Source organism: Musca autumnalis, unplaced genomic scaffold (genome assembly GCF_047663935.1).
Source record: "Musca autumnalis isolate F117 unplaced genomic scaffold, ASM4766393v1 scaffold_2, whole genome shotgun sequence".
Taxonomy (NCBI): domain Eukaryota; kingdom Metazoa; phylum Arthropoda; class Insecta; order Diptera; family Muscidae; genus Musca; species Musca autumnalis.
Window position 1 is genome coordinate 265049540 of NW_027411755.1, and position 26452 is coordinate 265075991.

The 26452-nt window shown below is 36.6% G+C and overlaps 1 protein-coding gene and 1 long non-coding RNA gene across 3 annotated transcripts in view; both read left to right on the forward strand.

The window, feature by feature from the left end:
* Nucleotides 1-26452, forward strand: part of Ccdc85 (coiled-coil domain-containing protein 85) — a 78720-nt gene that overhangs the window by 21055 nt on the left and 31213 nt on the right. The window contains exon 1 of one of the 2 annotated variants that reach the window (XM_073964870.1): nt 26043-26254. The exons of the other annotated variant lie outside the window; for it this stretch is intronic. The gene's annotated coding sequence lies outside the window, so the exon portion shown is untranslated. Of the gene's footprint in view, nt 1-26042; nt 26255-26452 lie in introns of those variants that run through there. 2 annotated transcript variants of the gene reach the window in all.
* LOC141393454 (uncharacterized) lies at nt 15297-15975 on the forward strand. The gene is made up of 3 exons (XR_012410102.1): nt 15297-15444; nt 15522-15566; nt 15635-15975. It is a non-coding gene; the product is annotated as an uncharacterized lncRNA (long non-coding RNA).

The following is a 26452-nucleotide window of genomic DNA, read 5'->3' on the forward strand; positions in this document are numbered from 1 at the left end:
TGGCCCATTTGCAAAATTGATATAAGTCTATACAAATATTAGAAGAACCAAATTTTGGACCAAATTGGTTGATCCGTTGGAGAGTTATCGTGCGCTCCAGCCAGACAGATGGACGGTCATGGCTAAATCGACTCCAAATTACCTGAAACGATTGCGTTCAAACATACTTGAGGTCTGAAACCATTATTTTTATGAGGCACATTTTCATCGTATCAAAGTGTTATCATCGTATCCCGTTAGCCTTAAGGCTGAGGGGTTTAAAAGATTCGCCAGTACCATGTAATAAGTCGAATATGACGGGCAGAAATGAGGTTTATCTTTTATAGATGGGTAACTAAACCTCTTGTACCCTCTTTAAATGTGCCACTTAAAGCAAAAAAAAAAAAATGAATTGCAGAAATTGCATTTGATTTATTTGAATTTAACATGTCTAAAATTGTATTATTTTTTTCGCCGGCCTGCAAAATGTTGGCAACATAACATATGTATGTATGTGTGTAATTTAATTTTATATGTATGTGAATGTAATCCGAAAAGAGTGAAAGATAATGATAGTAAAATGTCATGAAAATAAAGGCCAAAGTAACACAGAGCCAACTCAACTCAAACATAAACCTAACCATGCAGAAAGCTAGCGAACCAGCCATCTAGACAATTACATTTGGCAGCTATTAAAGAGTGTAAATAGCTTTTGAAACCAAAAAACTCAGAGACGTCACAATGTCTGGAAATGTGTTTTTAAATAATAATATGAATGGTGGGATTATAATATAATCATAATGGTTCCACAAACATCCCAGACGGGACAGGGGAGACTTCTCTCATATCAATGAGTGCTCCCCGATTCATGTTAGCTCAATGATATGGGACCTACTGTTTATCGTGTCTTACGACACCACTTTATAGAGAAATTTTACATGGCTGAAATACTCAGGAAATGTCGCCAACATTACCGAAAATGAATGATGGGATTACCAATGTTTTAATTGTTTTCCAAATAATCCAAATAAGTTATCTAATAATATTTGGCGAATTAAAACGAGGATAAAGCCGACATTTTTTGCGAGCAATCCCTAGGGGGATTGTTTCGCTCAAATTAACGGACCATTTTCAAAATGTAATTTTAAACTTTCATCGGATTAAAATTATACTGCAAATGTTGTCGTATCGTTTCTTAAGTCTTAATAAAATACATATTGGGCGACTTGAATCACTATGAGTCAAAATCGATTTACGAATCTATCTGCTGCGCCGTCCCTGAAACACCAATAAAATCTTACAAATCCCACAAAAATATTTTAAAATTGCAATTTGCAAACATAAAACATGAAATGGAACCAAAAATTGAAAATAATTTGATGGCATGACAGGGTATGTCGCTTGGAACCTACCACAACGTACCTATATATTTTCATAGCGAATTTGTTGTTCATGCATAGTTTATAAAACATATCTTATATATGTATAACCCTATATACATATTTATTTATGTGCTGGTTTGTTTGTTTTATGCGAATGTACTTTGATTTAAGAGCACTAAATTTTTTTCGTAACAAAAACTTCAATCATTGTCAAAAAAATATACAAAATGGCTTGGAGTGAAGTTCGTCGTCGTTGTCGTCGCCGGCGATGTTGGTGGCGGAAGGTAATAGGCAAAGACAATGTTGGTTGGTCGGTTGAGAGAGAGCAACATTAGCAACAACAGCATCAAATGATCAACAGACAACCTGGTATAGCGGCATCCGTGGCAGAAGCAGCAGTTAATGGCATATCACAAACTCCAAACCCACAATTTCCGCCACTTATGACAGACAGCCAGGCAGGCAAGTAACCGACCGAGTAAACCAAATAACATGTACTTTCTAATTTCTAAACATCTTTTTTTCGGTTCGGTATTGTTGCTGCTGTTGATGTTGCCGAGGCTGACTGAGGCTGTTGGTGTTGTTTCAGACATTTCTTCAAAGCCTTTCTTAAGAAACAAGTTATGCTCTTTAGACAAAAAAGCCAAAGAAACATTCAGCGAAGCAGTTTAGAGCGTTCCAAAAAAAAAAAAAACAACAACTTAAGAAATGTACTCTGTAAAGACAACAACAAATTATTTATATTAAAAACACACACGTATGTATTGTTATTGTTGCTTTTGGCAACAATCTGGAAAAACATCAACCAAAACAAACATTGCAGCAATTTTATTTTAAGGAATAAACACCAAAACATAGGCTAAACCAAGTTGTTTGTAATTCAGGAAGGATCGACTTTTATGACAAAGGCCACTATAGAATTGCCGTTGCGAATTGCTTCCGAGGATGAACAATTGTTTATAACACTGTGCAACATTTTTAAGGTGATCTTGTGCAAACAATTCGAACTCAGGATTTTTTTAAAGTACAGACCCAAACGACATGAAACCCTAGTTTGGTTTTGTTGTGTCAGATCCAGCTCGGATTTTATGGCCCCATCTAAACATGGTTAAATATTGAGTTTTTAAAGAAATTCGGGGCTATATCTCTGAAACCAATGCGAATCTTCTTCTGACCTCTGAAGTAAATTTGTAGATAAGGACAAGAATAAAATATTTAAAGAAATAATAAAGTCGAAAAACTACATTTATTGCCTTAAATTTCAAAATATATGCCAAAAATACACAATTTTTATACATTTCGCACCGTATCTCCAAAACCGTTAATTTTTTCTGAATATTTTCTTTTAGAAAAATATTCCCTGGAATGTTATACACAACTCTTGTAGATTTAGCCCGGTTTAGATGATACAAGAGAGTTCTGTCAAGCCATGATATAAATCTTGAAACTAAATGTAGATTTATAAATGCATATATATGGTCAACCTTACTATACGCTATGGAGGCATGGACCATAAAATCATTAGACGTGAAGAAATTAGAATCCTTCGAAATGTGGATCTACCGCCGAATTTTAAAAATACCATGGACTGCCTTAGTTTCAAACAATGAAGTGCTTCGAAAAATGAATCGAAATAGAGAGATAATGATAAACATCAAAAGAAGAAAAACTGCCTACCTTGGACATATCATGAGGAATTCAAAATACAAGCTCTTGCAGGATATCATAAAATTAAGAATAGAAGGAAAAACTCCTAAAGGCCGAAAGGAATTGAGTTGGATTGCGAATATTCAAGAATGGACTGGAATACGAGACGTGGGACACCTACTTAGTGCTGCCAGAAACAGAGACATATTTGCCGATATTGTGAAAAATCTATGAATTTATTTGATTTTTTTATTTAAAATCCATTGTTCTTTGTAATTGTAATGGTCGCCAACATTCGTATGACGAATAGGCAAATAAAGAAGAAGAAGATGAGGCCGTAAAATCCGAACTGGATCTGACAGGACAAAACCCTTTTAGGGTTTTTATAGCCTAAATATATGCTTTCAAAAAATACATACGAGAAGTTGTTTGCATTTTCAGTGTTGCATAGTGAAATTCCATACTAAAAACGTACGTACATCCACATTTCTTGCCTCTTCACCACGAGGAACGTTTGAATATTTAAACTTCAAAACTCCAAAAATTCAGTTCTAATGTCAAGAAATGCTAGAGTTGAGACGTGTTTTATTTAGGGTTTCAATTTCCTCTGGGAGGCTCCCCTGGCTACGTCGGTGCTATTGTGTGTACAATGTTCCATTTCAGAAAATGATTTTTATACCCTCCACCATAGTATGGAGGGTATATTAAGTTTGTTATTCTGTTTGTAACACATCGAACTAATCATTTGCGACCCTATAAAGGAATTCTAAGACGATCTAGCCATGTCCCTCTGTCCGTCCGTCCGTCTGTTGTAATCACTCTAGCGTCCGCAATAATTGAGATAGAGTGCTGAAAATTTGCACGCGACGGTTTTTTTCCATAGGCAGGTCAAGTTTGAAGATGGGCTTCATCGGTCCACTCTTTGGTATAGCCCCCATATAACGGTACCTCCGGATTTGAGGTATTTTGACGTTCTTCGCCACATTTGCAGACCGAATTAGCTACAATTTTGCACATAGGGTTCCTAGTGATCAACAAACTTATATCCCAAAGGATATGGGCGTAGGTTCATGGTTTGGTATAGTCCCCATATAACGGTACCTCCTGATTTTCGGTATTTTGAGAATTTTAGCCACAATTTGTAACCGAACTATTGCAATTTGACATTTGAGGTTCTCAGTGGTCATGAAATATCCCCACCAACCATCGTCAACATAGGTCCATGTTTTGGTATAGCCCCCATATAACGGTACCTCCCAATTTTCGGTATTTTGAGAATTTTAGCTACAGTTTTTTTTACCGAAATAGCTGTAATTTGACGTTTGAAGTTCTCAGTGGTCAGAAAACATCTCCAACGAAACATCGTCAACATAGGTCCATGTTTTGGTATAGCCCCCATATAACGGTATCTCCCGATTTTCGGTATTTTGAGAATTTTAGCTGCAATTTTTAACCAAACTAGCTGTAATGATCGGTATTTTGAGAATTTTAGCTACAATTTTGTCTATTCAAAAATAATCGTCAATACAGGTCCATGTTTTGGTATATCCCCCCATATAACTGTACCTCCCGATTTTCGGGAATTTTCAGTGGTCACGAAATTTCTTCACTAAAATTCGTCAACATGGGTCCATTTTTGAGGGTCTACATTGTTTTGATGAAACTCAGTTACTGATCTTCTACTGACATACTAGTTCCAGTGTCGCTACTGACTTTCGAATGACACGTTCATACAAATTTTCTATAGGAAATTACATGAGTTGTTGACAATGTCAGTAGTAAGTCGGTATAGATTCACAATTGACATTTCCTACAGGGTATTTACATTTTCACAGACATCTTTAGACATCTTGTTCAATTGAATGATCTAGTTCAATTGAACGATCTAGTTCAATATCGTTCAATGGACTTTTGTTGTTTGTATGAAAAACTGCGTATATGTAATTTCATACTTTGTTTTGTATGACGTTACTCATCCTATTTTTAACGAGGTCTGTGAACTATGAACTAGATTGTCCTGCTCTTTTCGCCAGTCTACTGTCCTTCTCGGAACTGGATCTAATTTTGTGAGTTATTCATTTCGATAGTTATCGTTCAAACCAGCTATTTCAGATGGTCACCGTAGCGTTTAAAAAAAGGAAAAAATTATATCGTTGTAACCAGAACCACATGGAGTACCTTCGATAGAAATTTCAAGCAGTTAAACTGCACTTAAGCAACGTTGTGAACTTTTGTACAGGAGGTACCCGAAGGTGTTGTCCGATATATATATACTTTCTTGAAAATTAATGTTCGTTTCAAAGACATTTTACAAGGTGTAGAGTTTCTGGCAAATCGGATATTCAATTATGGCATTAAATTGTGTTATCGTTTATTTTCGAACACTGATTAGGGGAATATAAAAGCTGTTTTGAAGTTGGAGTTTTTTGTAATGTCGGAATTATCTTACCTTCGATTTCGATGTCTATTTGTCTCCTAATCTCCTTTGGTCCAAGAATGGCGATTGTGGTTCTGTACCTGGTTAGACGCATTGATGTTATTGACGAGAAGAGCTCGGAATTGAGGTAGAGGATAGAGTAAAACTACCCAGCAAAAATTCGGATCCATTGGTCATTACGTAACCCATTACAAAGTAATGTAAACAAGCTTCTTTTCGCATTACAAGTAATCTAAAAAGTAATGGGATACTTCTTAAAAAAATTACAAGGCAAACCTACTTACTTTGCTCCTCACCAAGTAATGAGGACGGTGGCACAGTGAGTGTGTGTCCGACTATAAATCCTAGGGCTGTGTGTTCAACGCTCACTGTCGGCACGCGAGTTTTTTTAATTAAAAAATATCAGTTCGTGGTGCACATGTGCACTGCACATTTAAGTTCTTAAGCAACCCTTAATGTTCGTGTGCGTGGCACAGTATGTAGTGTCTTTGGCTAGAAATCAGAGGGTTCGTGTGTTCAGCTCGCACAGCGTGCGAAATAAAATAAAGGAAAGAAGTGTGATGAAATTACAAAAAAAAAAAAACAAGTAAAAAAGTGTCAGTCGGCTTTGCCGACAGATATATACCCTCAGCCAATGTGAAGCGAAACTTTTACCTCCGGACAGATCGAATGTATTTAAGGTCCCTTCAGAATTTTGTGGCCCTTTTTGACATTTGAACTTACCGACAAAAATGTGTACTTATTAGGAATTAACTGCACTAAGACACAAATGTTGAACTTTTGTCTTGGTAGTACCCTTAGGGAGGACCGATATGGGTGATTTTAGAAGCTAAACTAAATTTTGACAAAATATTGGGAGATCCAAAGTTTGGACCAAATATCGACCTAGTATTTTAGTGACATTTTTAAATATTGGGGAGAAGTACATGAAGTTGTGGACCGGTATTGCCCCATTAAACTAAGTTTGGATATAATATGACGAATACCAAATGTTGGTCCAAATCGGTTGAAAAGTTCGAGAGTTATCGTGCTCTCCGACCGCCACATATGGTGACATAGGGATTTTTTACACCTTTCGGGCTGTTTTCCTAAGAAATACGGACTTGCCCCTAAAAAACTTTTACTGTCATATTTGTGGCAGCGAATGCAGGTTGCTTCAACAAAAATCAAAGTGATTCAAGAGCAGTTCTTAAAGTTAATTTATCCAAAATTTTGTGTGGGAGGTACCCGAAGGAGTGGACAAATATAGCCCATATTCGAACCTGATCTATATCTGGTAAATATATTAGGATGTGTAATGTATGGACCAATTCGGTCACTCCCTTCAAGAGTTGCCGTATGAACAAATTTTCCGAACACTTTTGAACTTTTGTGGGGGAGGTACCTGAAGGAGTGGACCGATTTGGCTTATCTTCAAACTTAAACTATGTTTGGACAAAATATTAATAAGGCCAAATTTTGGACCGAATCGGCTGATCCGTTCTAGAGTTATCTTGCGCTCCAACCACCTCACACGGTGTTGAAGTGGGTTTTTCCAACTTTCAGGCTATTTTCTCAGGAAGTATGGACTTGCCCCTAATTAAACTTGTACCGTCGTATGGAGGGCAGTGAATACAAGTTGCTAAAACAAAAATCAGAGCGATTCGAGAGATGACCCTAAACTGAACTTTTCCCAAATTTTGTGTGGGAGGTACCCGAAGGAGTGGGCCAATTGAGTCTATATTGAACCATTATCTAAGTTTGGTACACATTTCAAGATGCGCAAAATATGGACCAAATCGGTTACTCGATGCAAGAGTTATCATGCGCACAAATTTTTCGAACATTTTCGAACTTTTGTGGGGGAGGTACCGGAAGGTACCTATCTTCGAACTTAAACTAAGTTTGGTCAAAATATTACGAAAGCCAAAATTTGAACCGAATCGGTTCATCCGTTCGAGAGTTATCGGGCGCTCCAGCCAGACAGACAGACGGACGGACATTGCTCAATCGACACCAAATTGTCTGAAACACATTTCGTCCAAACATACTTGGGGTCTAAAACCATTATTTCGATGAGGCACATTTTGCCCTCATGAAAGTGCATATACCCTCGTTAGCACAAATGCTGAGGGTATAAAAAGTACGGGAACGAAGCTATAACTTTTTCCCTAACTTTTTCATCGATCCTCGTTAACAACAATTATTCCACAACAAACTTCATACGTTATTGCTGTAGGCAATGGGTTACTCAAATCTTCTCAGGAAAGCGCCAAAAAAGAATAAAAGCAACAGTAGCCATACTCGCTGTTCCCCATCAAACAAAAACAAAAAATAGACGTGTAAAAAAACTATAAAATGTTATGTCCGTCATATGAATGTTGGATGCACACATTCAAAGTCATTCGTTCCATAATGGTTAAACGATAATCAATAGCGATACGTATGTTAGTTCTCGCTCTCCTTCTCTCTCTCCGATTCTCGATTGTCTTGAACCCCTCTTCTAACTGTGTGTTTTGTCATAGATTCCATAGAAGACAAGATCAGTAGTCAAGTCAACTGTAAAAAGGAACAGCTAACAAGAAAACAGTAGCTGTAGCTGTTTGTTAAATGCTTTCCATGGCATTTTTCCGCTGTAGATAGAATGCTCTAGTTGGAGGTCGTAATATCAACGATCTTTATTATAAATATTGCACACACACACACACTGAAGGCTTTTGTGTGAGTTTGTGTGCCATGCGTCATTATGACCATGGTGGTCATCATGCGTTGCGTTCACTGGGTTTCCATTAAGCGGTACCCTGCTGGAGTTCTAGTTCTTTTGTCTTCTTTTTCTCATTGCTTTTGCAACAACATCTGCAACATCCGCTTGCTTCTGCTCTTGTTGAAGATTAACTTGTTGCAATGTAAGACTTGAAGTCAGAGTGATGGTGTTGGTGAAACAACTGTTGTCTGTTGTTGCTGCTACCACACACTGACGAATGACATTTTTTTGTAGCTTTTGCGGATGTTACCGCTTATTGTGACAAAATTACAAATGATATCAGGAACGGTAATGTTCGTGATGTGACCTCCCGGTGTACTGTTACTTGACCTTTAAGTGCACTTAAGAAGCTTTAAGAAGATTTGATTCATGTGGATTATTGAAGATAATAACTAACGACAAGTTGCATCTTCTGTAAATTGAGTTGAGAACAGATGTTGCAAATTTACATAATTAACATTTGAATATATTCAAAATGCTATTAAAATGTAAAGTGTTGAAAGCCATATTAAATTAACAAATAGAGATGTCCAACAGGAAATCATTTTTCGCAAACATTTAGATTTTATACATTTATGGGGTTTTGGCCACTATATAATTAATCATATTATATAAGAAATATAATTGTATTACAATTGAAACGTGGGGAATATAATTATTTTTCCATTTTCGCACTTACCATCCCTACCGAAAAACTCAACTTACACTAAATAAAATTGGCAGCTGTTGTATGATTTCCTTTGATATTTACCAAAAGTTTATGTGGAGTGTTGAATAAAAACCGAAATCATGCCAATCTCCTTGTTATTCCAGTGTTTTTTCTGTTGTTGTTGTTTTGATAAATAAATGCTTTTCGAACGACCGGTTTAATCCGTATCAAATCACTTCGGCTTGTAGGACTGTGTAATTAAGTTTAATGTGTTATTTACGGTTTTACACGAGTGTGAAAAAATCTATTAACACAAATCACATTTATCAAATTTGACTTTTTGATAAATTAAGAGCGGCATTTTTAATTAAAATAAATTAGCTTAAATTTGGACATTGATGCTTTACAAGATTTGCATGCTCTTGTAAGCGGATATTGAATTGTGTTGTGTTTGCGCACAGCATTTGTATTGCACAAAACTTCCATTCACTAATTTGGCAACTTTGATGTTGCGTTGTTAGTGGCAACGACTTTTTTACTGAAATCTTGATTGGATGAAGAGTTGATATTCTCAATAATTAGTTTTTATTATAACTGCAGATGGACGGTCGGAAATTTTGACTAGTGGAAGATAATCTGTAGGCATCAATCTGTCGAAAGCAGAGGGTTATGAAATTTATAGATTTTGCAAGGAAGTAGCAAGTGGACAGACGTAATCAGGGGGTTGGACAAGTTATATCTTTCATCCCATGATTATTTTTTTTGTAATAATAGAAAAATAAGAAATGGGTTATTATATCCTCAGCCTTTAGGCTAACAAGGGTGTATACACTAGGGTTATGACTTTTTATAACCTTGGCAACCTCACACAACTCCGACGAAAGTGTCTGCGAAAACAATTCAAACCAAGGAAAAACTTCTCATTGAACTTTTTTCTTTGCTTACCTTTATGCTTCGAGCTGACGATTGATGTTTGGGTATAACAAGTTTTTTGTTCAAGAAGTTATTGAAAAATAACTTCGGTGTAGAATATCCACAAACAAAAAACAAGGGAAATGATGAGATTCTGTGGCGAGAATCGAAACTATAGTATTCCCTGCCTTACCCCTTGGCGAACAATGCCTAAACTTTTCCACTAATAAACTAGTTGTTTTAAAATATTAAAAGTACAACAATGGGATTAAGCCAGACTATTTTGAAAAAATAAAATTATAAATGTTATATTTTATTTCTTATATCATATTAATTAAAACTGGTTTGTGCGGGCATAAAATGAAATAAAAGTTATTACAGTCAATAAAAGGCAAAAGGTCCTTCATTCGTGCAACAGGAAATATTTTTTTGAGAAAACATTTTCTATTCACTTCATAGTATTTTGAAAAAAAAAAATCAATTTAGTTCGTGCCTGACCTGTTTAATACTTAAATCGAATAAACGCTATTTTAGTCATTAAGGCAAAAGATAATTCATTCTTGAGAAAAAATGTCGAAAAGTCATAACCCTAATATACACTCTCATACGACCAAAATGTGCTTCGTCGTTTTAGATCAAAAGTATGTTTGGACGAAATTCGTTTCAGACAATTTGGATTGGATTAAGCCATGTCCTACCGTTTGTCAATAATAGTTTGCCTTCGTAATATTTTGGCCAAACTTAGTTTAAGTTCGAAGATGGGCAATATCGTCCCACTCCACCACAAAAGTTCGAAACTTTTCGCCAAAAAGATACGCGCGTTAACTCTAGAAGGCAGTAACCGATTTGGTCCATACTTTGCAAATCGTAACCAGACATAGATCAGGTTCCAATATAGACTACATCGTTCATTTCGGAAAAGTTTAGTTTAAAACCTGCTCTCAGATCTCTTTTTTTGGACACTATTACGACGGTTCAATTTTTTTCCTGAGAAAATGGACCGAAGGCCTTAAAAACCCTCCACCATATGTAGTGGCTTGTGCGCACCACAAAATTCGACCTGGATACTTGGTTGTACCATACTTTGCATATCGTAATATTTCTGCAAATGTTAGACAAATTTCGAAGATGGTACTTATTGGTCTACTCCTTCTGGTACCTCCCCCACCAAAAGTTCACAATAATTCGGTAATGTGGTACGCGCGATATTTCATAAATGGAGCAACTGATTTGGTCCAAAGTTTGAATCTTTGTCCAATCTTGGTTTAAGTTCAAAAATGGGCCATATCGGTCCACTCCATAGGCTACCTCCCTCACAAAAGTTCTACATTTTTGCCTATTTTCTGTTAAAGGTCTGTTCGGGAATTCCTTTGGAAATGTTTATCGAAAGTACTCCTTGTGGTCCTGTTTGCTTTGCCGACAGAGATATACCCTCAGCCTGTGTATATTGAAACAATTTTTCCCAAAATACGTATGTATTTAGGGGGTTTTAAAAATGTTGGGCGTTTAAACCGACAAAAGTGGTGATTGGGATTAAAGATCAAAAGTTTTGCGGAGGAGATACTAAAAGGAATGAATCGACATTGACCGTTATGGAAGTGGATCTCCCGCCACAACATATGGTGCCATAGGGGGTTTTTACACTCTTCGGGCTGTTTGCTCAAGAAGTGTGGACTTGCCCCTAAAAATACTTTTACCATCGTAATTGAGGCAGCGAATGCAATTTGTTTCAACAAAATTCAAATTGATTCGATATCAGGCCTTAAAGTGAACTTATCCGAAATATATATTTGAACCTGAGTTATATCTGGTAGATATATTAGGATGTGTAAAGTATAGACCAATTCGGCCACTCCCTTCAAGAGTTACCGTACGAACAATTTTTCCGAATATTTTTAAACTTTTGTGGGGGAGGTACCTGAAGGAGTGGGCCGATATGGCTAATTTTCACACTTAAACTATGTTTGGACAAAATATTACTAAGGCCAAATTTTTTACCGAATCGGCAGATCCGTTCGAGAGTTATCTTGCGCTCCAACCACCTCACACGGTGTCATAGGGTTTTTTTTGCAACTTTCAGGCTATTTTCTCGGGAAGTATGGACTTGCCCCTAATGAAACTTGTACCGCCGTATGGAGGGCAGTGAATACAAGTTGCTAAGACAAAAGTCAAAGCGATTTGAGAGATGGCCCTAAACTGAACTTTTCCGAAATTTTGTGTGGGAGGTACCCGAAGGAGTGGACCGATTGAGTCCATATTGAAACCTTATTTAAGTCTGGTAGACATGTCACGATGGGCAAAGTATGGACCAAATCGGTTACTCCCTTCAAGAGTTATCGTGCGCACAAGTTTTCCGAACGTTTACGAACTTTTGTGGGGAAGGTACCGGAAGGAGTGAACCGATATAGCCCATCTTCGAACTTAAACTAAGTTTGGGAAAAATATTACGAAAGCCAAAATTTGAACCGAATCGGTTCATCCGTTCGAGAGTTATCGGGCGCTCCAACCAGCCAGACAGACGGACGGACATTGCTCAATCTACTCCAAATTGTCTGAAACACATTTCGTCCAAACATACTTGGGGTCTAAAACCATTATTTCGAGGAGGCACATTTTGCCCTTATGAAAGTGTATATACCCTCGTTAGCATAAATGCTGAGGGTATAAAAACTTCAAAATTCCTATAATCGGTCGGTACCGTTATATGGGCGCTACAGCAAAACGTGGATCTATTCCCATGAACAAGTTTTTCGACCACTTTCAACACTTAATGCTAAATAAAACCTATTAAAGACCGAAAATGTACATAAAAACTTTCAAGTACCTGAAATCGGGTGTTAGCCATATATAGAGGCTTTTCTAAAACGTGGACCTATGTATGTCCACAATTTTTTAGTGGAGAAGTTTCTTGACCACTGGGCATACTAAAGGACGAACTACATCCAATTTGACCCAAAAATGTAGATAAATTCAAAATACCTGAATTCGATCTGTACCGTTATATGGAGGCTACTCCAACAAACTGCACCTACACACAATTTTTGGTGGAGGAGTTTTTTGACCACTAGAAACTCTAAGTGTCAATTTTCAGATAATTTACATATAAAATACCTCAAACTAGGCGGTGCCGTTATATGTTGGCTATACCAAAATGTGAACCGATATAGACCTGGGAAACCTAAATGCAAATGAGTAAAAGTGATTGATATTTGTCGTTAGTGACATGTGTATTTTCCAAAGATATCCCCAAGCAGTCCTTTTCTGTCGCAGACCATAACAAATTTGATGGATTTTTTCAGTATCTATCTTTTGCTCCGACGTATGTAAGTTTGTATAAATTTCTGTTCATAATTTTCACCTCACTTGATTTGATGTCAACTTGTTTGTAACAAAATTATAATCATAATTTTCTAATTTCATAGCAATTTTACATAGCATTAAATATTTTAACATGTTTAAACCTGTTTTGTGCGGCTGAAAGTTTTTATAAAAAATTATGACACAAACTTTTATACATAATTCAACCAAATAGTTTAGTTTAGTAAAACAAGTTCTTCAAAAAGAAAGCATTCAACCTTAATTAAGAACGTTTTCTAAATTTTTCCGTGCGAGAGAGTTGTACAACATTTATGGGACATATCAACCTTTGATGTCAAAGTGACAAATGTCAATCATAAAGAACTGACATTGTTGTAAGAAGCTTGGACCGGTAATTAGTTTGCTGTCCAAATGTTAAACGCTTTAAATGAATAACAATTTGTCTTACTTAACACGATTTGTGATGTGACAATGATGTAGTCTTTCTTCTTGGCTAGGTCGACCGACCAACAGACGTCAACGACATTGTAAAGCATTTGCTTACGTTGTAATGAACATTTGTTGTTTGACATTTGTCTTACAAGCCGGCTAAGCTCATGCGCACAACCCTATTTGTGAGATAACGAAACGAAATGGCCAAAAGAAGTAATTCATAAATTCATTTGAGTTACTCTATTTTGTGTGTGTGTGGGTAATAAAATCCGGAAGTGCTAAGTAACGTGTATTGCATGCTTACTGCCATGGGGCTGTTCGTCTCTTGGCTTCGTCCATAAAAAACATATGAATTTATGTGGCCGGTTGAGTAAGTACGAATTGCCATTAAAACAATTGCGCCGGTATTATTTAATCACGTTAGCACCGGTTTGAATCGTGGCCACCATATGGCTTTATTCAATGCATTATTATTATTACCTTGTATACCTCCTTGGGTTTCTCTTTCCTTTACAAATTTCGTCTTTAGGTTTGCTTTTGTTGACAATGAGCGGAAGAATTATTGGCATTTCTTGTTCCATTTGTGTAAATAAAAGTGGGAGATAGAGGTCAGATCATTTTTCTTATTTATTTCCGCTGCTTATCATAGATGATTCATGATATTTTCACATCCTAATGAAACATATGTTTTGGAATTAAAACAGATCTAATAAATCAATACTTCCGTTTTGAAAATGGTGTCGAAATGTGATCTTAGCTTTGACCGATGAACACAAGTTGGGTAAAGGTATGGTTATAAAGGTTTCTTATATTTATCATGCATGTTCATCAATTGGGTCGATGATCAATTTGTGTTTCGACACATTATTTTGTCACGTGTATTTTGTATGCCCTTACCCATGAAATGTAGGGTATGAACAGTTTTTCATTCAGTTTGTAACAACTACATATAAGTAATTTCTACATTTTATTGCGGATATTGTATTTTAGAGAAATTAATATACAATGTCATAGACTATATTCGTCACCATAAATGACAAAAGTCGTAACTAACAAAATAAAAATTTCACAGGAGAAGCAAAAAACGTTATAAAATGAAAAAGTCTGTTTGGAATATTAATCTTATGAAGGCGAGTATATGGGATATTATCAATCACATACGAATGGGAATAAGTAATGAAACCAAAACCGCGGAAACGATTGGTTTTGGGATCCGTCATTACATCAAAATACTCAATGTTATCCCATTTTTCGAAATGCCTTTTCTTGAATAGGATCGCTATTTTTTAACGTAGAAGCTTGAAATTTGCAAGAGCATGTATTTTAGTCTAATGTATTAGATTCAATCATAAAACTAATTTTGACTTTTTTGGATATACGACTTCGAGCATTTATGGTGACGATATGTATAGTATATCTGCCAATTGTATATGTAGTACATTTTTTTAAAAAATTAAAAAAAAAACATAACGCTACTCTTAATGTAAAAGGGTACTTACGATTCGACTCCACCAATCTGAGCACAGTTCTTTTCTTCTTATTCCTCAAATAACCCTTTCGAATTCAAAATGAACAAAACAGAATTTTACATTTTACTCTTTTAACCTAATAAAACCAACCAATACATTGACTTAATTAATTTGTTTATAATGAATACAAAATACCCCAATAGAAAATCGAATCGTTGATGACATTTTCGTCGACGATTCGTTGACGAAATCTATGAAATTGTCATGCACGACAACTTGCATGACCATGTCTTGCATTGTGTCTTGGCAACAAACACAAAAAATGCTCAAAAAAGCGAGCTTTGAAATAATTGTTCATACATATATTTATGAAAATATTCAATTTTCAATTTGTAATAAATGCAATGTTAACAAATCATAAAATTTGGAAATCGCGTCACGATGTGTTATTCATACAAATTGCATTAACTAAAACGGTAAGTAAGATTAAATAGATGAAAATGCATTAAAAGTAATTGTAGTTATTCTTTAAACACGTGGATTTAGGTTGAAGGCATGGCGAACTTTGAAAATCGCAATATGAAGCAGATGGTATATGGTAAGATTTTCGAATATATTAGTGATTATTTACAACAGTCATTTATATGCATATATTTTGTTTTGCAGAGTCTACAAAGTGAGCGAGATCGCCCTCAGTCGGCTGGGGAAAGAAGTGAGGCGCGGCAAAGCTGGAAGAAAGTGCTGATATGCAGAACATGCGGGAATTAAGTATAATTAATTTAAGATACAATTTGTAGACATAATATACATATTTTATAATTTAATAAAAATAAAAATTTGACGCACGACAACAAACTGAAATTGTCTTTTATAGGGTCGTTAATGACAAATAGCAAGACAGTGTCTGTAAAGCTGTCGTCAACGAAATAACGGGTTTTTTGTCTTCGAAGTCGTCGTCGACGACTGCCTCGCTTACCTTGTCGCCCATGTTGTCGTGCATGAATACTGGGACACTTGTGTGAAAATGTCGTCAACGATTCCAAAGGGCTGTCTGCAAGGAGTCGTGAACGAATTGGAAATGTCGTGCACGATTCATCAATGTTGTCTTAAAGACATTTTCTATTGGGACACAAACGATCGAACACAGACGCCTCAACAAACGAATATTCATTCAACTAAGAAATGGATAACAATCAACGGGGAATGACTTTTGATCGTGGTGGCAGTTAAAACTGAAACATTCTTAAATTTTGTATACAGATTTCCTAAGGCCACCATCAGAGCACTTAAAATAACAAAAACAACACATTAAAATCTGAAAACTAATCGGTGTGTTGGCGAGCAGCTTAGCACCTAAAGAATGTTTTTTTTTGTTGTTGTCGGAAAGTTATTAAGGTAGAACGTAAGCTAGAAAAGGGGCAACTAAACTAAAACGTACACTCAAGGAAAATGTGGAGAAATATACAAGCGGGGTATTTACTTTTCGTTTAAGCTAGAAATAGAACATTGGTGGCGTTTATTTAATTGGGATAGCTGTTACAATTTTGATTTTTCAAAATAGTCTGGCTTAATCCCTTTTGTTGTTTTAATATTTAAAACAACAAGTTTATTAGTGGAGAAGGTTTGGCATTGTTCGCCAAGGGGTAAGGCAAGGAAGACTAGTTTCGATCCACGCCACTGGATCTCATCAGTTCCCTTTGTTTCTTATTTGTGGATATTCTCCACCGAAGTTATTTTTCAATAACTTCTTCAACAAGAAACTTTTTATACCCAAACATCAATCGTCAGCTCGAAGTATAAACGTCAACAAAGAAAAACCTTCAATGAGAAGTTTTTCTTTGGTAACCTAACACAACTCCGACGAAAGTGTTTACAAAACAAAGCAAACCTTCTTCCACTCGTATGTGTCGTTGATTTTTCAACAAATGCACATACCCAAATGCTGTTTGGTAGCTTATATACCAAAATAAACTTGTTGTTTTAAATATTAAAACAACAAAAGGGATTAAGCCAGACTATTTTGAAAAATCAAAATTGTAACAGCTATCCCAATTAAATAAACGCCACCAATGTTCTATTTGAGAAACACTGGCACGGTTTTGTGTGTTGTTGGTATATAAGCTACCAAACAGCATTTGGGTATGTGCATTTGTTGAAAAATCAACGACACATACGAGTGGAAGAAGGTTTGCTTTGTTTTGTAAACACTTTCGTCGGAGTTGTGTTAGGTTACCAAAGAAAAACTTCTCATTGAAGGTTTTTCTTTGTTGACGTTTATACTTCGAGCTGACGATTGATGTTTGGGTATAAAAAGTTTCTTGTTGAAGAAGTTATTGAAAAATAACTTCGGTGGAGAATATCCACAAATAAGAAACAAAGGGAACTGATGAGATCCAGTGGCGTGGATCGAAACTAGTCTTCCTTGCCTTACCCCTTGGCGAACAATGCCAAACCTTCTCCACTAATAAACTTGTTGTTTTAAATATTAAAACAACAAAAGGGATTAAGCCAGACTATTTTGAAAAATCAAGCTAGAAATCATAAATTAACTTTTCTTTATGTGAAACAAAGAAAGGCTTTTACTTTGTCGCGTGTGTGGGCGGTACCTTGGTGGGAGTATTTTATATGCCCATTTATCTTTGCGCCACACATGCAATGATTATTTTTGGAATTAAGAAAGACAATTTTTTCAATCATAAATAAACACACATCCAAATTGTTTAGGGGAATTACTTTGTCACACGAATAATACATTTGTAGCAGTTGTTAAGTGAGTTAGAGCGTTAAGTTCGCCGGGCCGAACATTTTTGACAATCCACCATGAAATATTTGGAACTAATATGAAATAATAATTTTCTCCAATGTCAAAAATTTTAGCTAGAAAAGGTTTTTGACAACCGGGAACCTCAAATGCCAAATTAAAGTTAATTTGATCAGAGAGAGAATGTAGTTAAAAACTTCAAATTACTTCAAATCGAACAGTACCATTATATACCAAAACGTGGTCCAAATTTTAGCCAATATAAACCATAAATGTAGATAAGAGTATCAGTCGGCATGCAGTCGGAGATACATACAGTATGCAAAGTTCATATTCGTACAAACTTCAAAAATGAATAAAATCGTTATTAATTCCATATTTCATATGTAAATATGAAACAATTGATGGAAATAACTATAACGAAGAGAGATTTAAAAATAACAAGACAAATTTTTAATTTATTCCGTCATTTAGGTATAGATGGCGCCTGTGTGGGTGGCAAAGTTCGTATTCGTACACCTAGAAGCACTATATATATTTTTTTAAGCAAAATACCACCCATTTTTGTTCTTTTCTTCTTTTAAAGTATTTCTGCTGTAGAAAAATTTATAATTAAAAATTCGCATGAATAAAAAGTCGGACGAACTTCCGGTGCAGGGTGTACTTCTAGGTGTACCAATACGAATTTTGCCACCCACACAGGCGCCATCTATACCTAAATGAATAAATTAAAAATTTGTCTTGTTATTTTTAAATTATAGCTACGCTAGGTAACGTTGTATGGGGCTATACGTAGGGGATGAAAGATACCAAGGAACGGTCCTGACCGGCTTTAACATGGTAAAGTCCAGGATTTATCGTGGTCCCTCTCTCATCTCAAGTGGACACTGACCTCCCCGTGGTGTCACCTGGGGAGCTGCCTTTAACACCCGTTAAAGGTAGTGAGCTAACATGTGCCGCGCGTTCACCCATAAGAACGTTAAAAACTTGGGTTTGGGCGTCGGCTTAGTAACCCTCCCCTAGAAAAAACAGGCTACTATGAAAAACGAATGAAAAGAAAAACAAACCCCTCTAAAGTTGACGAACCCCGCAAACGTTTTAAGGACCATGATCTGCGAATCTGCACCTGGAATGTTCGCACTCGTTATAGAGAAGGTGCAGTTTACGCGGTGGCAGATGTACTTGAAAAGTACAAGGCCGACATTACTGCCATACAGGAAATACGATGGACTGGGAAAGATGTCACAACAACGCCTAAAGGTGACGCACTGTATTATAGCTGCCATGACGTAAAGCATGAGTTTGGTTGCGGATTCGTAGTTAGTCGGAGACTAAAACATCTGGTATCCAGCTCCACCCCAGTGAATGAAAGACTTGCTGCAATTCGAATAAAAGCTAAATTCTTCAACATCAGCTTTATTTGCGCTCATGCTTCCACTGAAGAAAAGGACGAACAGACCAAAGATATATTTTACGAGCGCTTAGAAGAAACATATGACATATAGTGTGACATTAAAATCATTCTAGGCGATTTTAATGCCAAAATTGGAAAGGAGAATATCTTTGGCCCAACAGTCGGGAAGTTCAGCCTCCACAGTGAAACATCTGACAATGGTATGAGGCTGATAGACTTTGCAGCTGCAAAAAACATGGTAGTTAGCAGTACCAGATTTAATCATCTCGATATTCATAAGGGCAACTGGCTGTCTCCAGATCAGAAATCAAATTAATCATGTTGTGATAGATGGAAGACATTCATCGAGCGTGTTGGATGTACGATCGTTCCGAGGACCATTACCTCGTTGCAGCAAAGGTTCGTACCCGTCTAAACGTTGCAAATAAAGCACGGACAGACACAACACGAAAGTTGGGCATCGCTAAGCTGCAAACACAACAGATAGCCACAGCATATTCCACTCAACAGACCCAATTGCTTAATGAAAGCGCTTCTCGTCCCGATAGCATATCAGCACAATGGCAAAATATTGCCCACTCCATGCAAACAGCCGCAAAATCAGTACTTGGATACCAGAGACCTCCACCAAAGAATCCATGGTATGACCAGGAGTGCCGTGCTGTTACCGAAGAAAAAAAAAATGCGGCATATAGGGCTACTTTACAATCAGTAGCAACGCGTAGCGTACGAGAGAGGTATCGGGAGAAAAGGAGAGAGGAGAAACGTCTTTTCCGCAGGAAAAAGAGAGAGATGGAAAAGAGGGAGTGTGAACAAATAGAGATGTACAAAGAGTGAAGCATCAAACTGATGGCTTTGGTATAGGCATATCCTCCTGTAGAGACCAACAAGGTAATTTGGTAACTAATACAGATAGTGTGCTCAGGATATGGAAAGAACATTTTTCCAAACTGTTGGTATCCGAAAGCAGTGAAGTCGGCGAAGATACCACAGGTCCAATCCCAGAAGGTGGTATTGAATGTATACCGCCCAGCCAAGATGAGGTAAGGACAGCAATAAACCGGCTGAAGAATAATAAACCGGCAGGATCAGATGGCCTACCAGCCGAGCTGTTCAAAACCGGAGGCGACACGCTGGTAAGGTGTATGCATCAGCTAGTTAGCACCATCTGGCAGGAAGAACGCGTACCCGACGATTGGAACGTCCAGTCCACAAGAAGGGTGATAAGACTGTGTGCTCCAATTACAGGGGCATAAGTCTGCTCCCTATTGCATATAAGATAGTATCTGGCATATTGTGTGAGAGACTAAAGCCTATGGTCAATGAGATTATTGGACCCTATCAGTGCGGCTTTAGACCTGGCAAATCCACCATTGACCAGATATTTACCCTGCGGCAAATACTGAAGAAGACCCAAGAGATGCAGATCGACACATATCACGTTTTTGTCGATTATAAAGCAGCATTCGACAGTCCCCTCCGATCAAAGGTATTCCACGCAATGACTGAATTTGGTATCCCCGCAAAGCTCATCCGGCTTGGTAAGATGACTTTAACTGATACTAGGTCCACAGTTAAAATTGGAAAGAACCTCTCCGAACAGTTCAGTACCAAAAGAGGTTTCAGACAAGGAGACAGCATTTCGTGTGACCTATTAAACATTTTGCTGGAAAAGGTAATACGAGATGCAAATGTCAAAAGAAATGGCACAATTTACACCAATAGTCACATGTTACTTGCTTATGCTGATGACATAGATATCATGGGACGATCAGTAAAGGAAGTAACTGATACCTTTAGGAAGGTCGAAGCAGAATCTGCGAAAGTGGGTCTGGCGGTAAACGGCGAAAAGACCAAATTGATGGTGTCGACGCGCAAAGCGTCCATAGAGCTCGGACCAACTGTGAAAGTTGGTACCTATAATTTTGAGGTAGTTAAAGACTTCGTCTACCTCGGCACAAACAACATCAGTTGTGAAATAAGAAGAAGAATAGTATTGGCCAACAGATGCTACTATGGTTTAAGTAAGCAATTTAAAAACAAAGCCACATCTCGTCAAACAAAAATAACTCTATACAAAACGCTGATACAGTCCTAAGCTTCGATGGAGCATACAAGTGCACGAAGAAATGAAAAGGCGCGGTATTCCAAAAAGCGAAGCGAAAAACAGAGAGGATTGGAGATCTTTTCTTAGTTCAGTCTATGGAACAAATGTTCTGTAATGGGCCAGCTAAGTAAGTAGTAGCAGCTAACTCGATGTAAAAATGTAGCAAAAATTCAAAACATATATAAAATCAGGAGATACCGTAGTATGGGGGATATATCAAAACATGGACATATATTGGTCATTTTTGTGGGACCCTCAAATGTGAAATTATATCTACGTTAGGTAACGTTATATGGGGCTATACCAAAACGTGAATCAAAATTATAATTCCACCCTGATCAAGAGTATACTCGTACGTATATTCTTTATTGGGGCGCAAATGAGTATTTCTTTGAGTTAAAAAGAGGAAGTGTGTAAAAAGTACCAACTGTCATGGCTTGTCCGAAAACAATGACAAAAGGTCCAATGATATATTCTACAAGTGGAGATCCTTGGCCAAACACAACCAGTAAAAACCGAATGACCATTATTAAATAAGTTTAATTTTTAACAAACGTTTTTGAGAGTATTCATATTTGCATTTTGTTCTGTTAAACATATGGGAGGGTGCCAGTTAGTTAGACCTTTCTTGCCCCTTGTATTTATGGCATTGCAAAACTTAGGTTGTGTGGTAACTTTCGATTTTCTTACAACTGCTAGAAGACTTAAATGGTTTTAAGATTTTTTTGGAGAAGAAGTACTGCAGTTGTGTGTTGGGCGTAATACTGCTAATTTCCATATGTGTTGCGGGAACTGCTGTGCATTTTGCAGTCTATTTGTGGTAAAGTTTTGTAAATTGTATGTATGTACATGCATATGTATTTACATTTGTATGTACATATGTATGTAATTGGGAGTTGTGTAAATGATTAATTGTTTGGCATCGTTTGTTTTAGCAGCGGCAAATGTGTTATAGGGTATTCTTGAGACTAAAGCAAATATGTTGTTGTACAACAATGTACTAGCAAACAAAGTAGCCTTTCAGCATTTTTTCAACGCAATCTGTTTGCCTAAAAACCAAAATAACACAAGGCAATACGTACAATGTTTGAATAGGCCTATTTGAAATGTATCTGCTCTGTTTGTTCCTATCTTGGCTGCTGATCAGTTCATTTTCTTGCTACATACAAACATATGTAGGTGTCCGACATTGCGTGATGTTCGCTGCGGTAACAAATGACTTGCTCTGTATTTTTAGGGGATTTTATTTTTTGGCAATTTTTCTTTAGAAATACAGAAGAAACAATGTCTTAATTCCCGCATTATTTAACACATGAGAATATGGTGTTTTTCGGTATGTCACGTGTAGTTTTATCATTTTGTCAATCACATTTTTCATTTCTTGTTGGAAATTATGGAACCGCTTTATATATTGCGCAAGACGAAGTAGGTATATAAATTTAAGGTGTTTCCATATAAAATTAGTAATTAATATATAAAAATATATAAAGTCTGTATAGATTTAAAAAATATTTGTTGTAATATCTTAAGAGATAAATCGCATTAAAATAATTGTATATGAAATTGTATAACTCGATATATGGATTAATAAATGAATTGAATTACACACTTCCCATATCATGGATCCAAAAGTAAAATCGGACTGAACTAATTGGTTTAAGTGAAGCCGTCCCATTCGGAATGTTTATGGGAAATATTTTTTACTATAAAGATTATTTTTATTTTTTGTTGTTCAATATCGAGATATCCTTCATTACTTGAGTCTCCATTGAACATTTCACCTAGCTTCTTCTTCTATGTTAAACGTCGAAGACATTTTATCTAAAACACTCGAAGCATGTGATCGAAGTAGTTTGGAAATGAAAGTAAAACGGTTATGTATAATTTTATTAGAAGTTTTTCGACTATTTGAATTTTTATTTATGATTTTTTTAAACTTCGTCTTATTTCATAGAAAATGAAATAATTAGTCTTTATTTCATTTCATTGATTACGACGACCTTATAGCCCGATAAAACGAGGTCTTAAACAATTATGTATAATATGTTTCCGATTTGCTAGCCTTGATATGAGGGTATATTAAGTTTGTTTTTCCGTTTGCAATCATCATTTGCGACATATATTCTTGATCAGAATAAAATTCTGAGTCGATGCAGTCATATCGTTTGTCCGTCACTCTAGCGACTTCAATAATTCAGCTATATTTTTGCACCCGAGTGTCTTTTTCCCATAGGCAGGTCATGTTCGGATATGGGCTATATGGGTCCAGGTTTTGATATTACCCTCATATAACAGTACCTCCTGATTTTCAGTAATTTGACGTTTGCGGTTCCCAGTGATCGGAAAACATCTCCACCAAAAATTGTCAATATAGGTCTCGGTATAGCCCCCATATAACTGTACGTCTCTATTTTCGGTATTTTCAGGATTTTAGCTACATTTTGCCCGAACTCCCTATAATTTAACATTTGAGGTGCCCAAAGTCCACATATCTCGTTATAGCCCCCATATATTAGTACCTCCCGATTTTCGGTGTATTGAGGGTTTTAGCTACATTTTTTTGACTGAACTACCAGTAATTTAACATTTGAGGTTCCCAGTGTTCAAAAAAGTCTTCACCAAAAATTGTCAACTTGACATGACATGGACTTGTCTCGGTATAGCCCCACATATAACGGTACCTTCCGATTTTTTGTATTTTGAGGATTTTAGCTAAATTTTTGGACCGAAGTACCTGCAATTTAACATTTGAGGTCACAACCCTGAGGTCACGAAACCTCTCTGCCGAATGTTGTCAACATAGGTCCATGTTTTGGTATAGCCCCCAAACAACGGTACCTCCCCATTTTCGGTATTTTAAGGATTTTAGTTACCTTTGATGTTTGAGATTCCCGATTTCGGTATTTTGACATATTTTTCCCGAGTTTCGGTATTTTGAGAAGTACCTGCAATTTGAAACTACTTCATCAAAAATTTTCAACATAGGTCTATGTTCGGTTAGACCCCTATGTACCTTAAGATTTTCGGTATTTTGAGGGTGAACTAAAAGAACATAAACATTTTTAGTGGAGTAGTTTTGTGTCTATCTCAAACTTCAAATTATGAGTACTTCCGCCAAAAAGATATGTAAAATTTTCAAAATATCGAAAATCGAGAGGTACCGTTATATGGGGCTATACCAAAACATGGACCTATGTTAAACATTTTTGGTGGGGATGCTATGTGACCTCTGCGAACATTAACAGCCTGTTTCTTTATGTCGAAAGAAGAATGTGTGCGAAAGAAACGCGTCCAATCTGTTGTGTGTTTTTCAAATTTGTTTTTTTTGTTTTGAAGCAAAAGCAAAGGTAAATTTTTTTCGAAAACTAAAGTTCTGGCGTGTTTCATTCGTACACATTCTTCTTTCGACATACAGAAACTGGCTGTTAAAGTTCGCAGAGATTACATAGCATCCCCACCAAAAATGTTCAGCATAGGTCCATGTTTTGGTATAGCCCCATATAACGGTACCTCTCGATTTTCGATATTTTGAATTTGAAGTTTGAGATAGACACAAAACTACTCCACTAAAAATGTTTAATATAGGTCCGTGTTTGGCACATCTTTCTTTTAGTTATTTTCAGAATTTTAACCACTTTTTGATCGAACTACCTGTTATTTGACATTTGAGGTTCGCTATGGTCACAAAACTTCACCAAAAACTACCTGTAATTTCACATTTGAGGTTACCAGTGGTCACAAAATTTCTTTATTAAAAATTGTCCACATAGGTCCACACTTTGTTATAGCCCCCAAATAAAAGTGGCGCCCAATTGAAGAAATGTTTGATACATTTTCTGGACCTTACTTAGGTATTTGGTTTTACATGGTATCCACCTAAAATTTTGGTCAGAAATATGTATCACCGAAATACTTGCTGTATACTTGAAATATGTAAAACATACATGCATATGTTCCCACAACATCCCCGAAGGGACAATGGAGACTTCTCTCATATCAATGAGTGCACGCCGATTCATATTGGCTCAATGATATGGGACCTACTTTTTATTGCCGAGTCCGAACGGCGTGTCTTACGACACCACTTTTTAGAGAAGTTTTTCATGGCTTAATACTCAGGAAATGTCGCCAGCATCACTGAGGGGGAGTTTTGCCACCGTTGAAAATGTGATATTGCTTTGCCTGAGATTCGAACCGCAGACCTTCTGAGTGCAAGGCAGACGTGCTAACCATTGCACCACGGCGGCCCCCAAATATGAAATATGTAAAAACCAAATCTAAATCCAGAAAATTTGTTGTCAAATTAGCCATGCCTTGCTATTAGACATGACAACTCTCGAAGAGATTAATTGATTTTGAGTAAACTTTGCATTTTGCATTTCTTCTATATACAGATCAAGTTCGAAGATTAACCCTGTTGGTTTCCTCCTTCTGGTACCTACTTCGAAACTTCAATACTTTAGCCTTACGGCAGTGTTGCTTTTACATTAGTGCTCATCGGAATATTCTTAACAAACTTTAATATCAAAATCGGCATTTGGGTTTCCGTGTTCTCCACTTAAAATTGTGGACAGTAAAGAAAACTAACCAATATATTTATTTTATGGGGGAGACCGGGCCGAACTTAACGTTTGTTTACTTGTTTTATTTGTTCGTTTTAGCGGTTACTTCCAGCTTCTTACCAATTACTTTACATCTCATATGGTGAATGAATGAATGCTCAAATTCTTATGTCGTCTTATGATTTTTCTTCTTATATTTTTTGCGTTTTAAACTGAATCATCATCATCAGCAGCAACCAGGGAGTCAACCAGCCAGGCAACTAGCGAACCGTATTGTCTGTCATACAACAGCACACAAACAAACAAAAGTCAGTCAACATCATCTTTGTGTATCATTTGTCATTTGATCGAACCATGAAGGCAACATCATCAGCAGGAACCTTGTTTTTGGTGGAAAACTTTTGTTTCTCCTTCAATGAGTGTGATTTGGCTGACTGAATAGGTGAGTGAGTGACGTGTGTTGTGTGGACGAGCAGTTAAGCGAAACGTTTGACTGACTTTACTCCCAGTGAATTTTTTGATGTTTTTTGTTTTCATTGCTAACTGGCTGGCATTTTTTATGTACCAAGCCTCATTCATCGGTTGCGCTGAATACTTATACCTCCTCTCTGTACTACTATTACTATATACTCTAGTTACA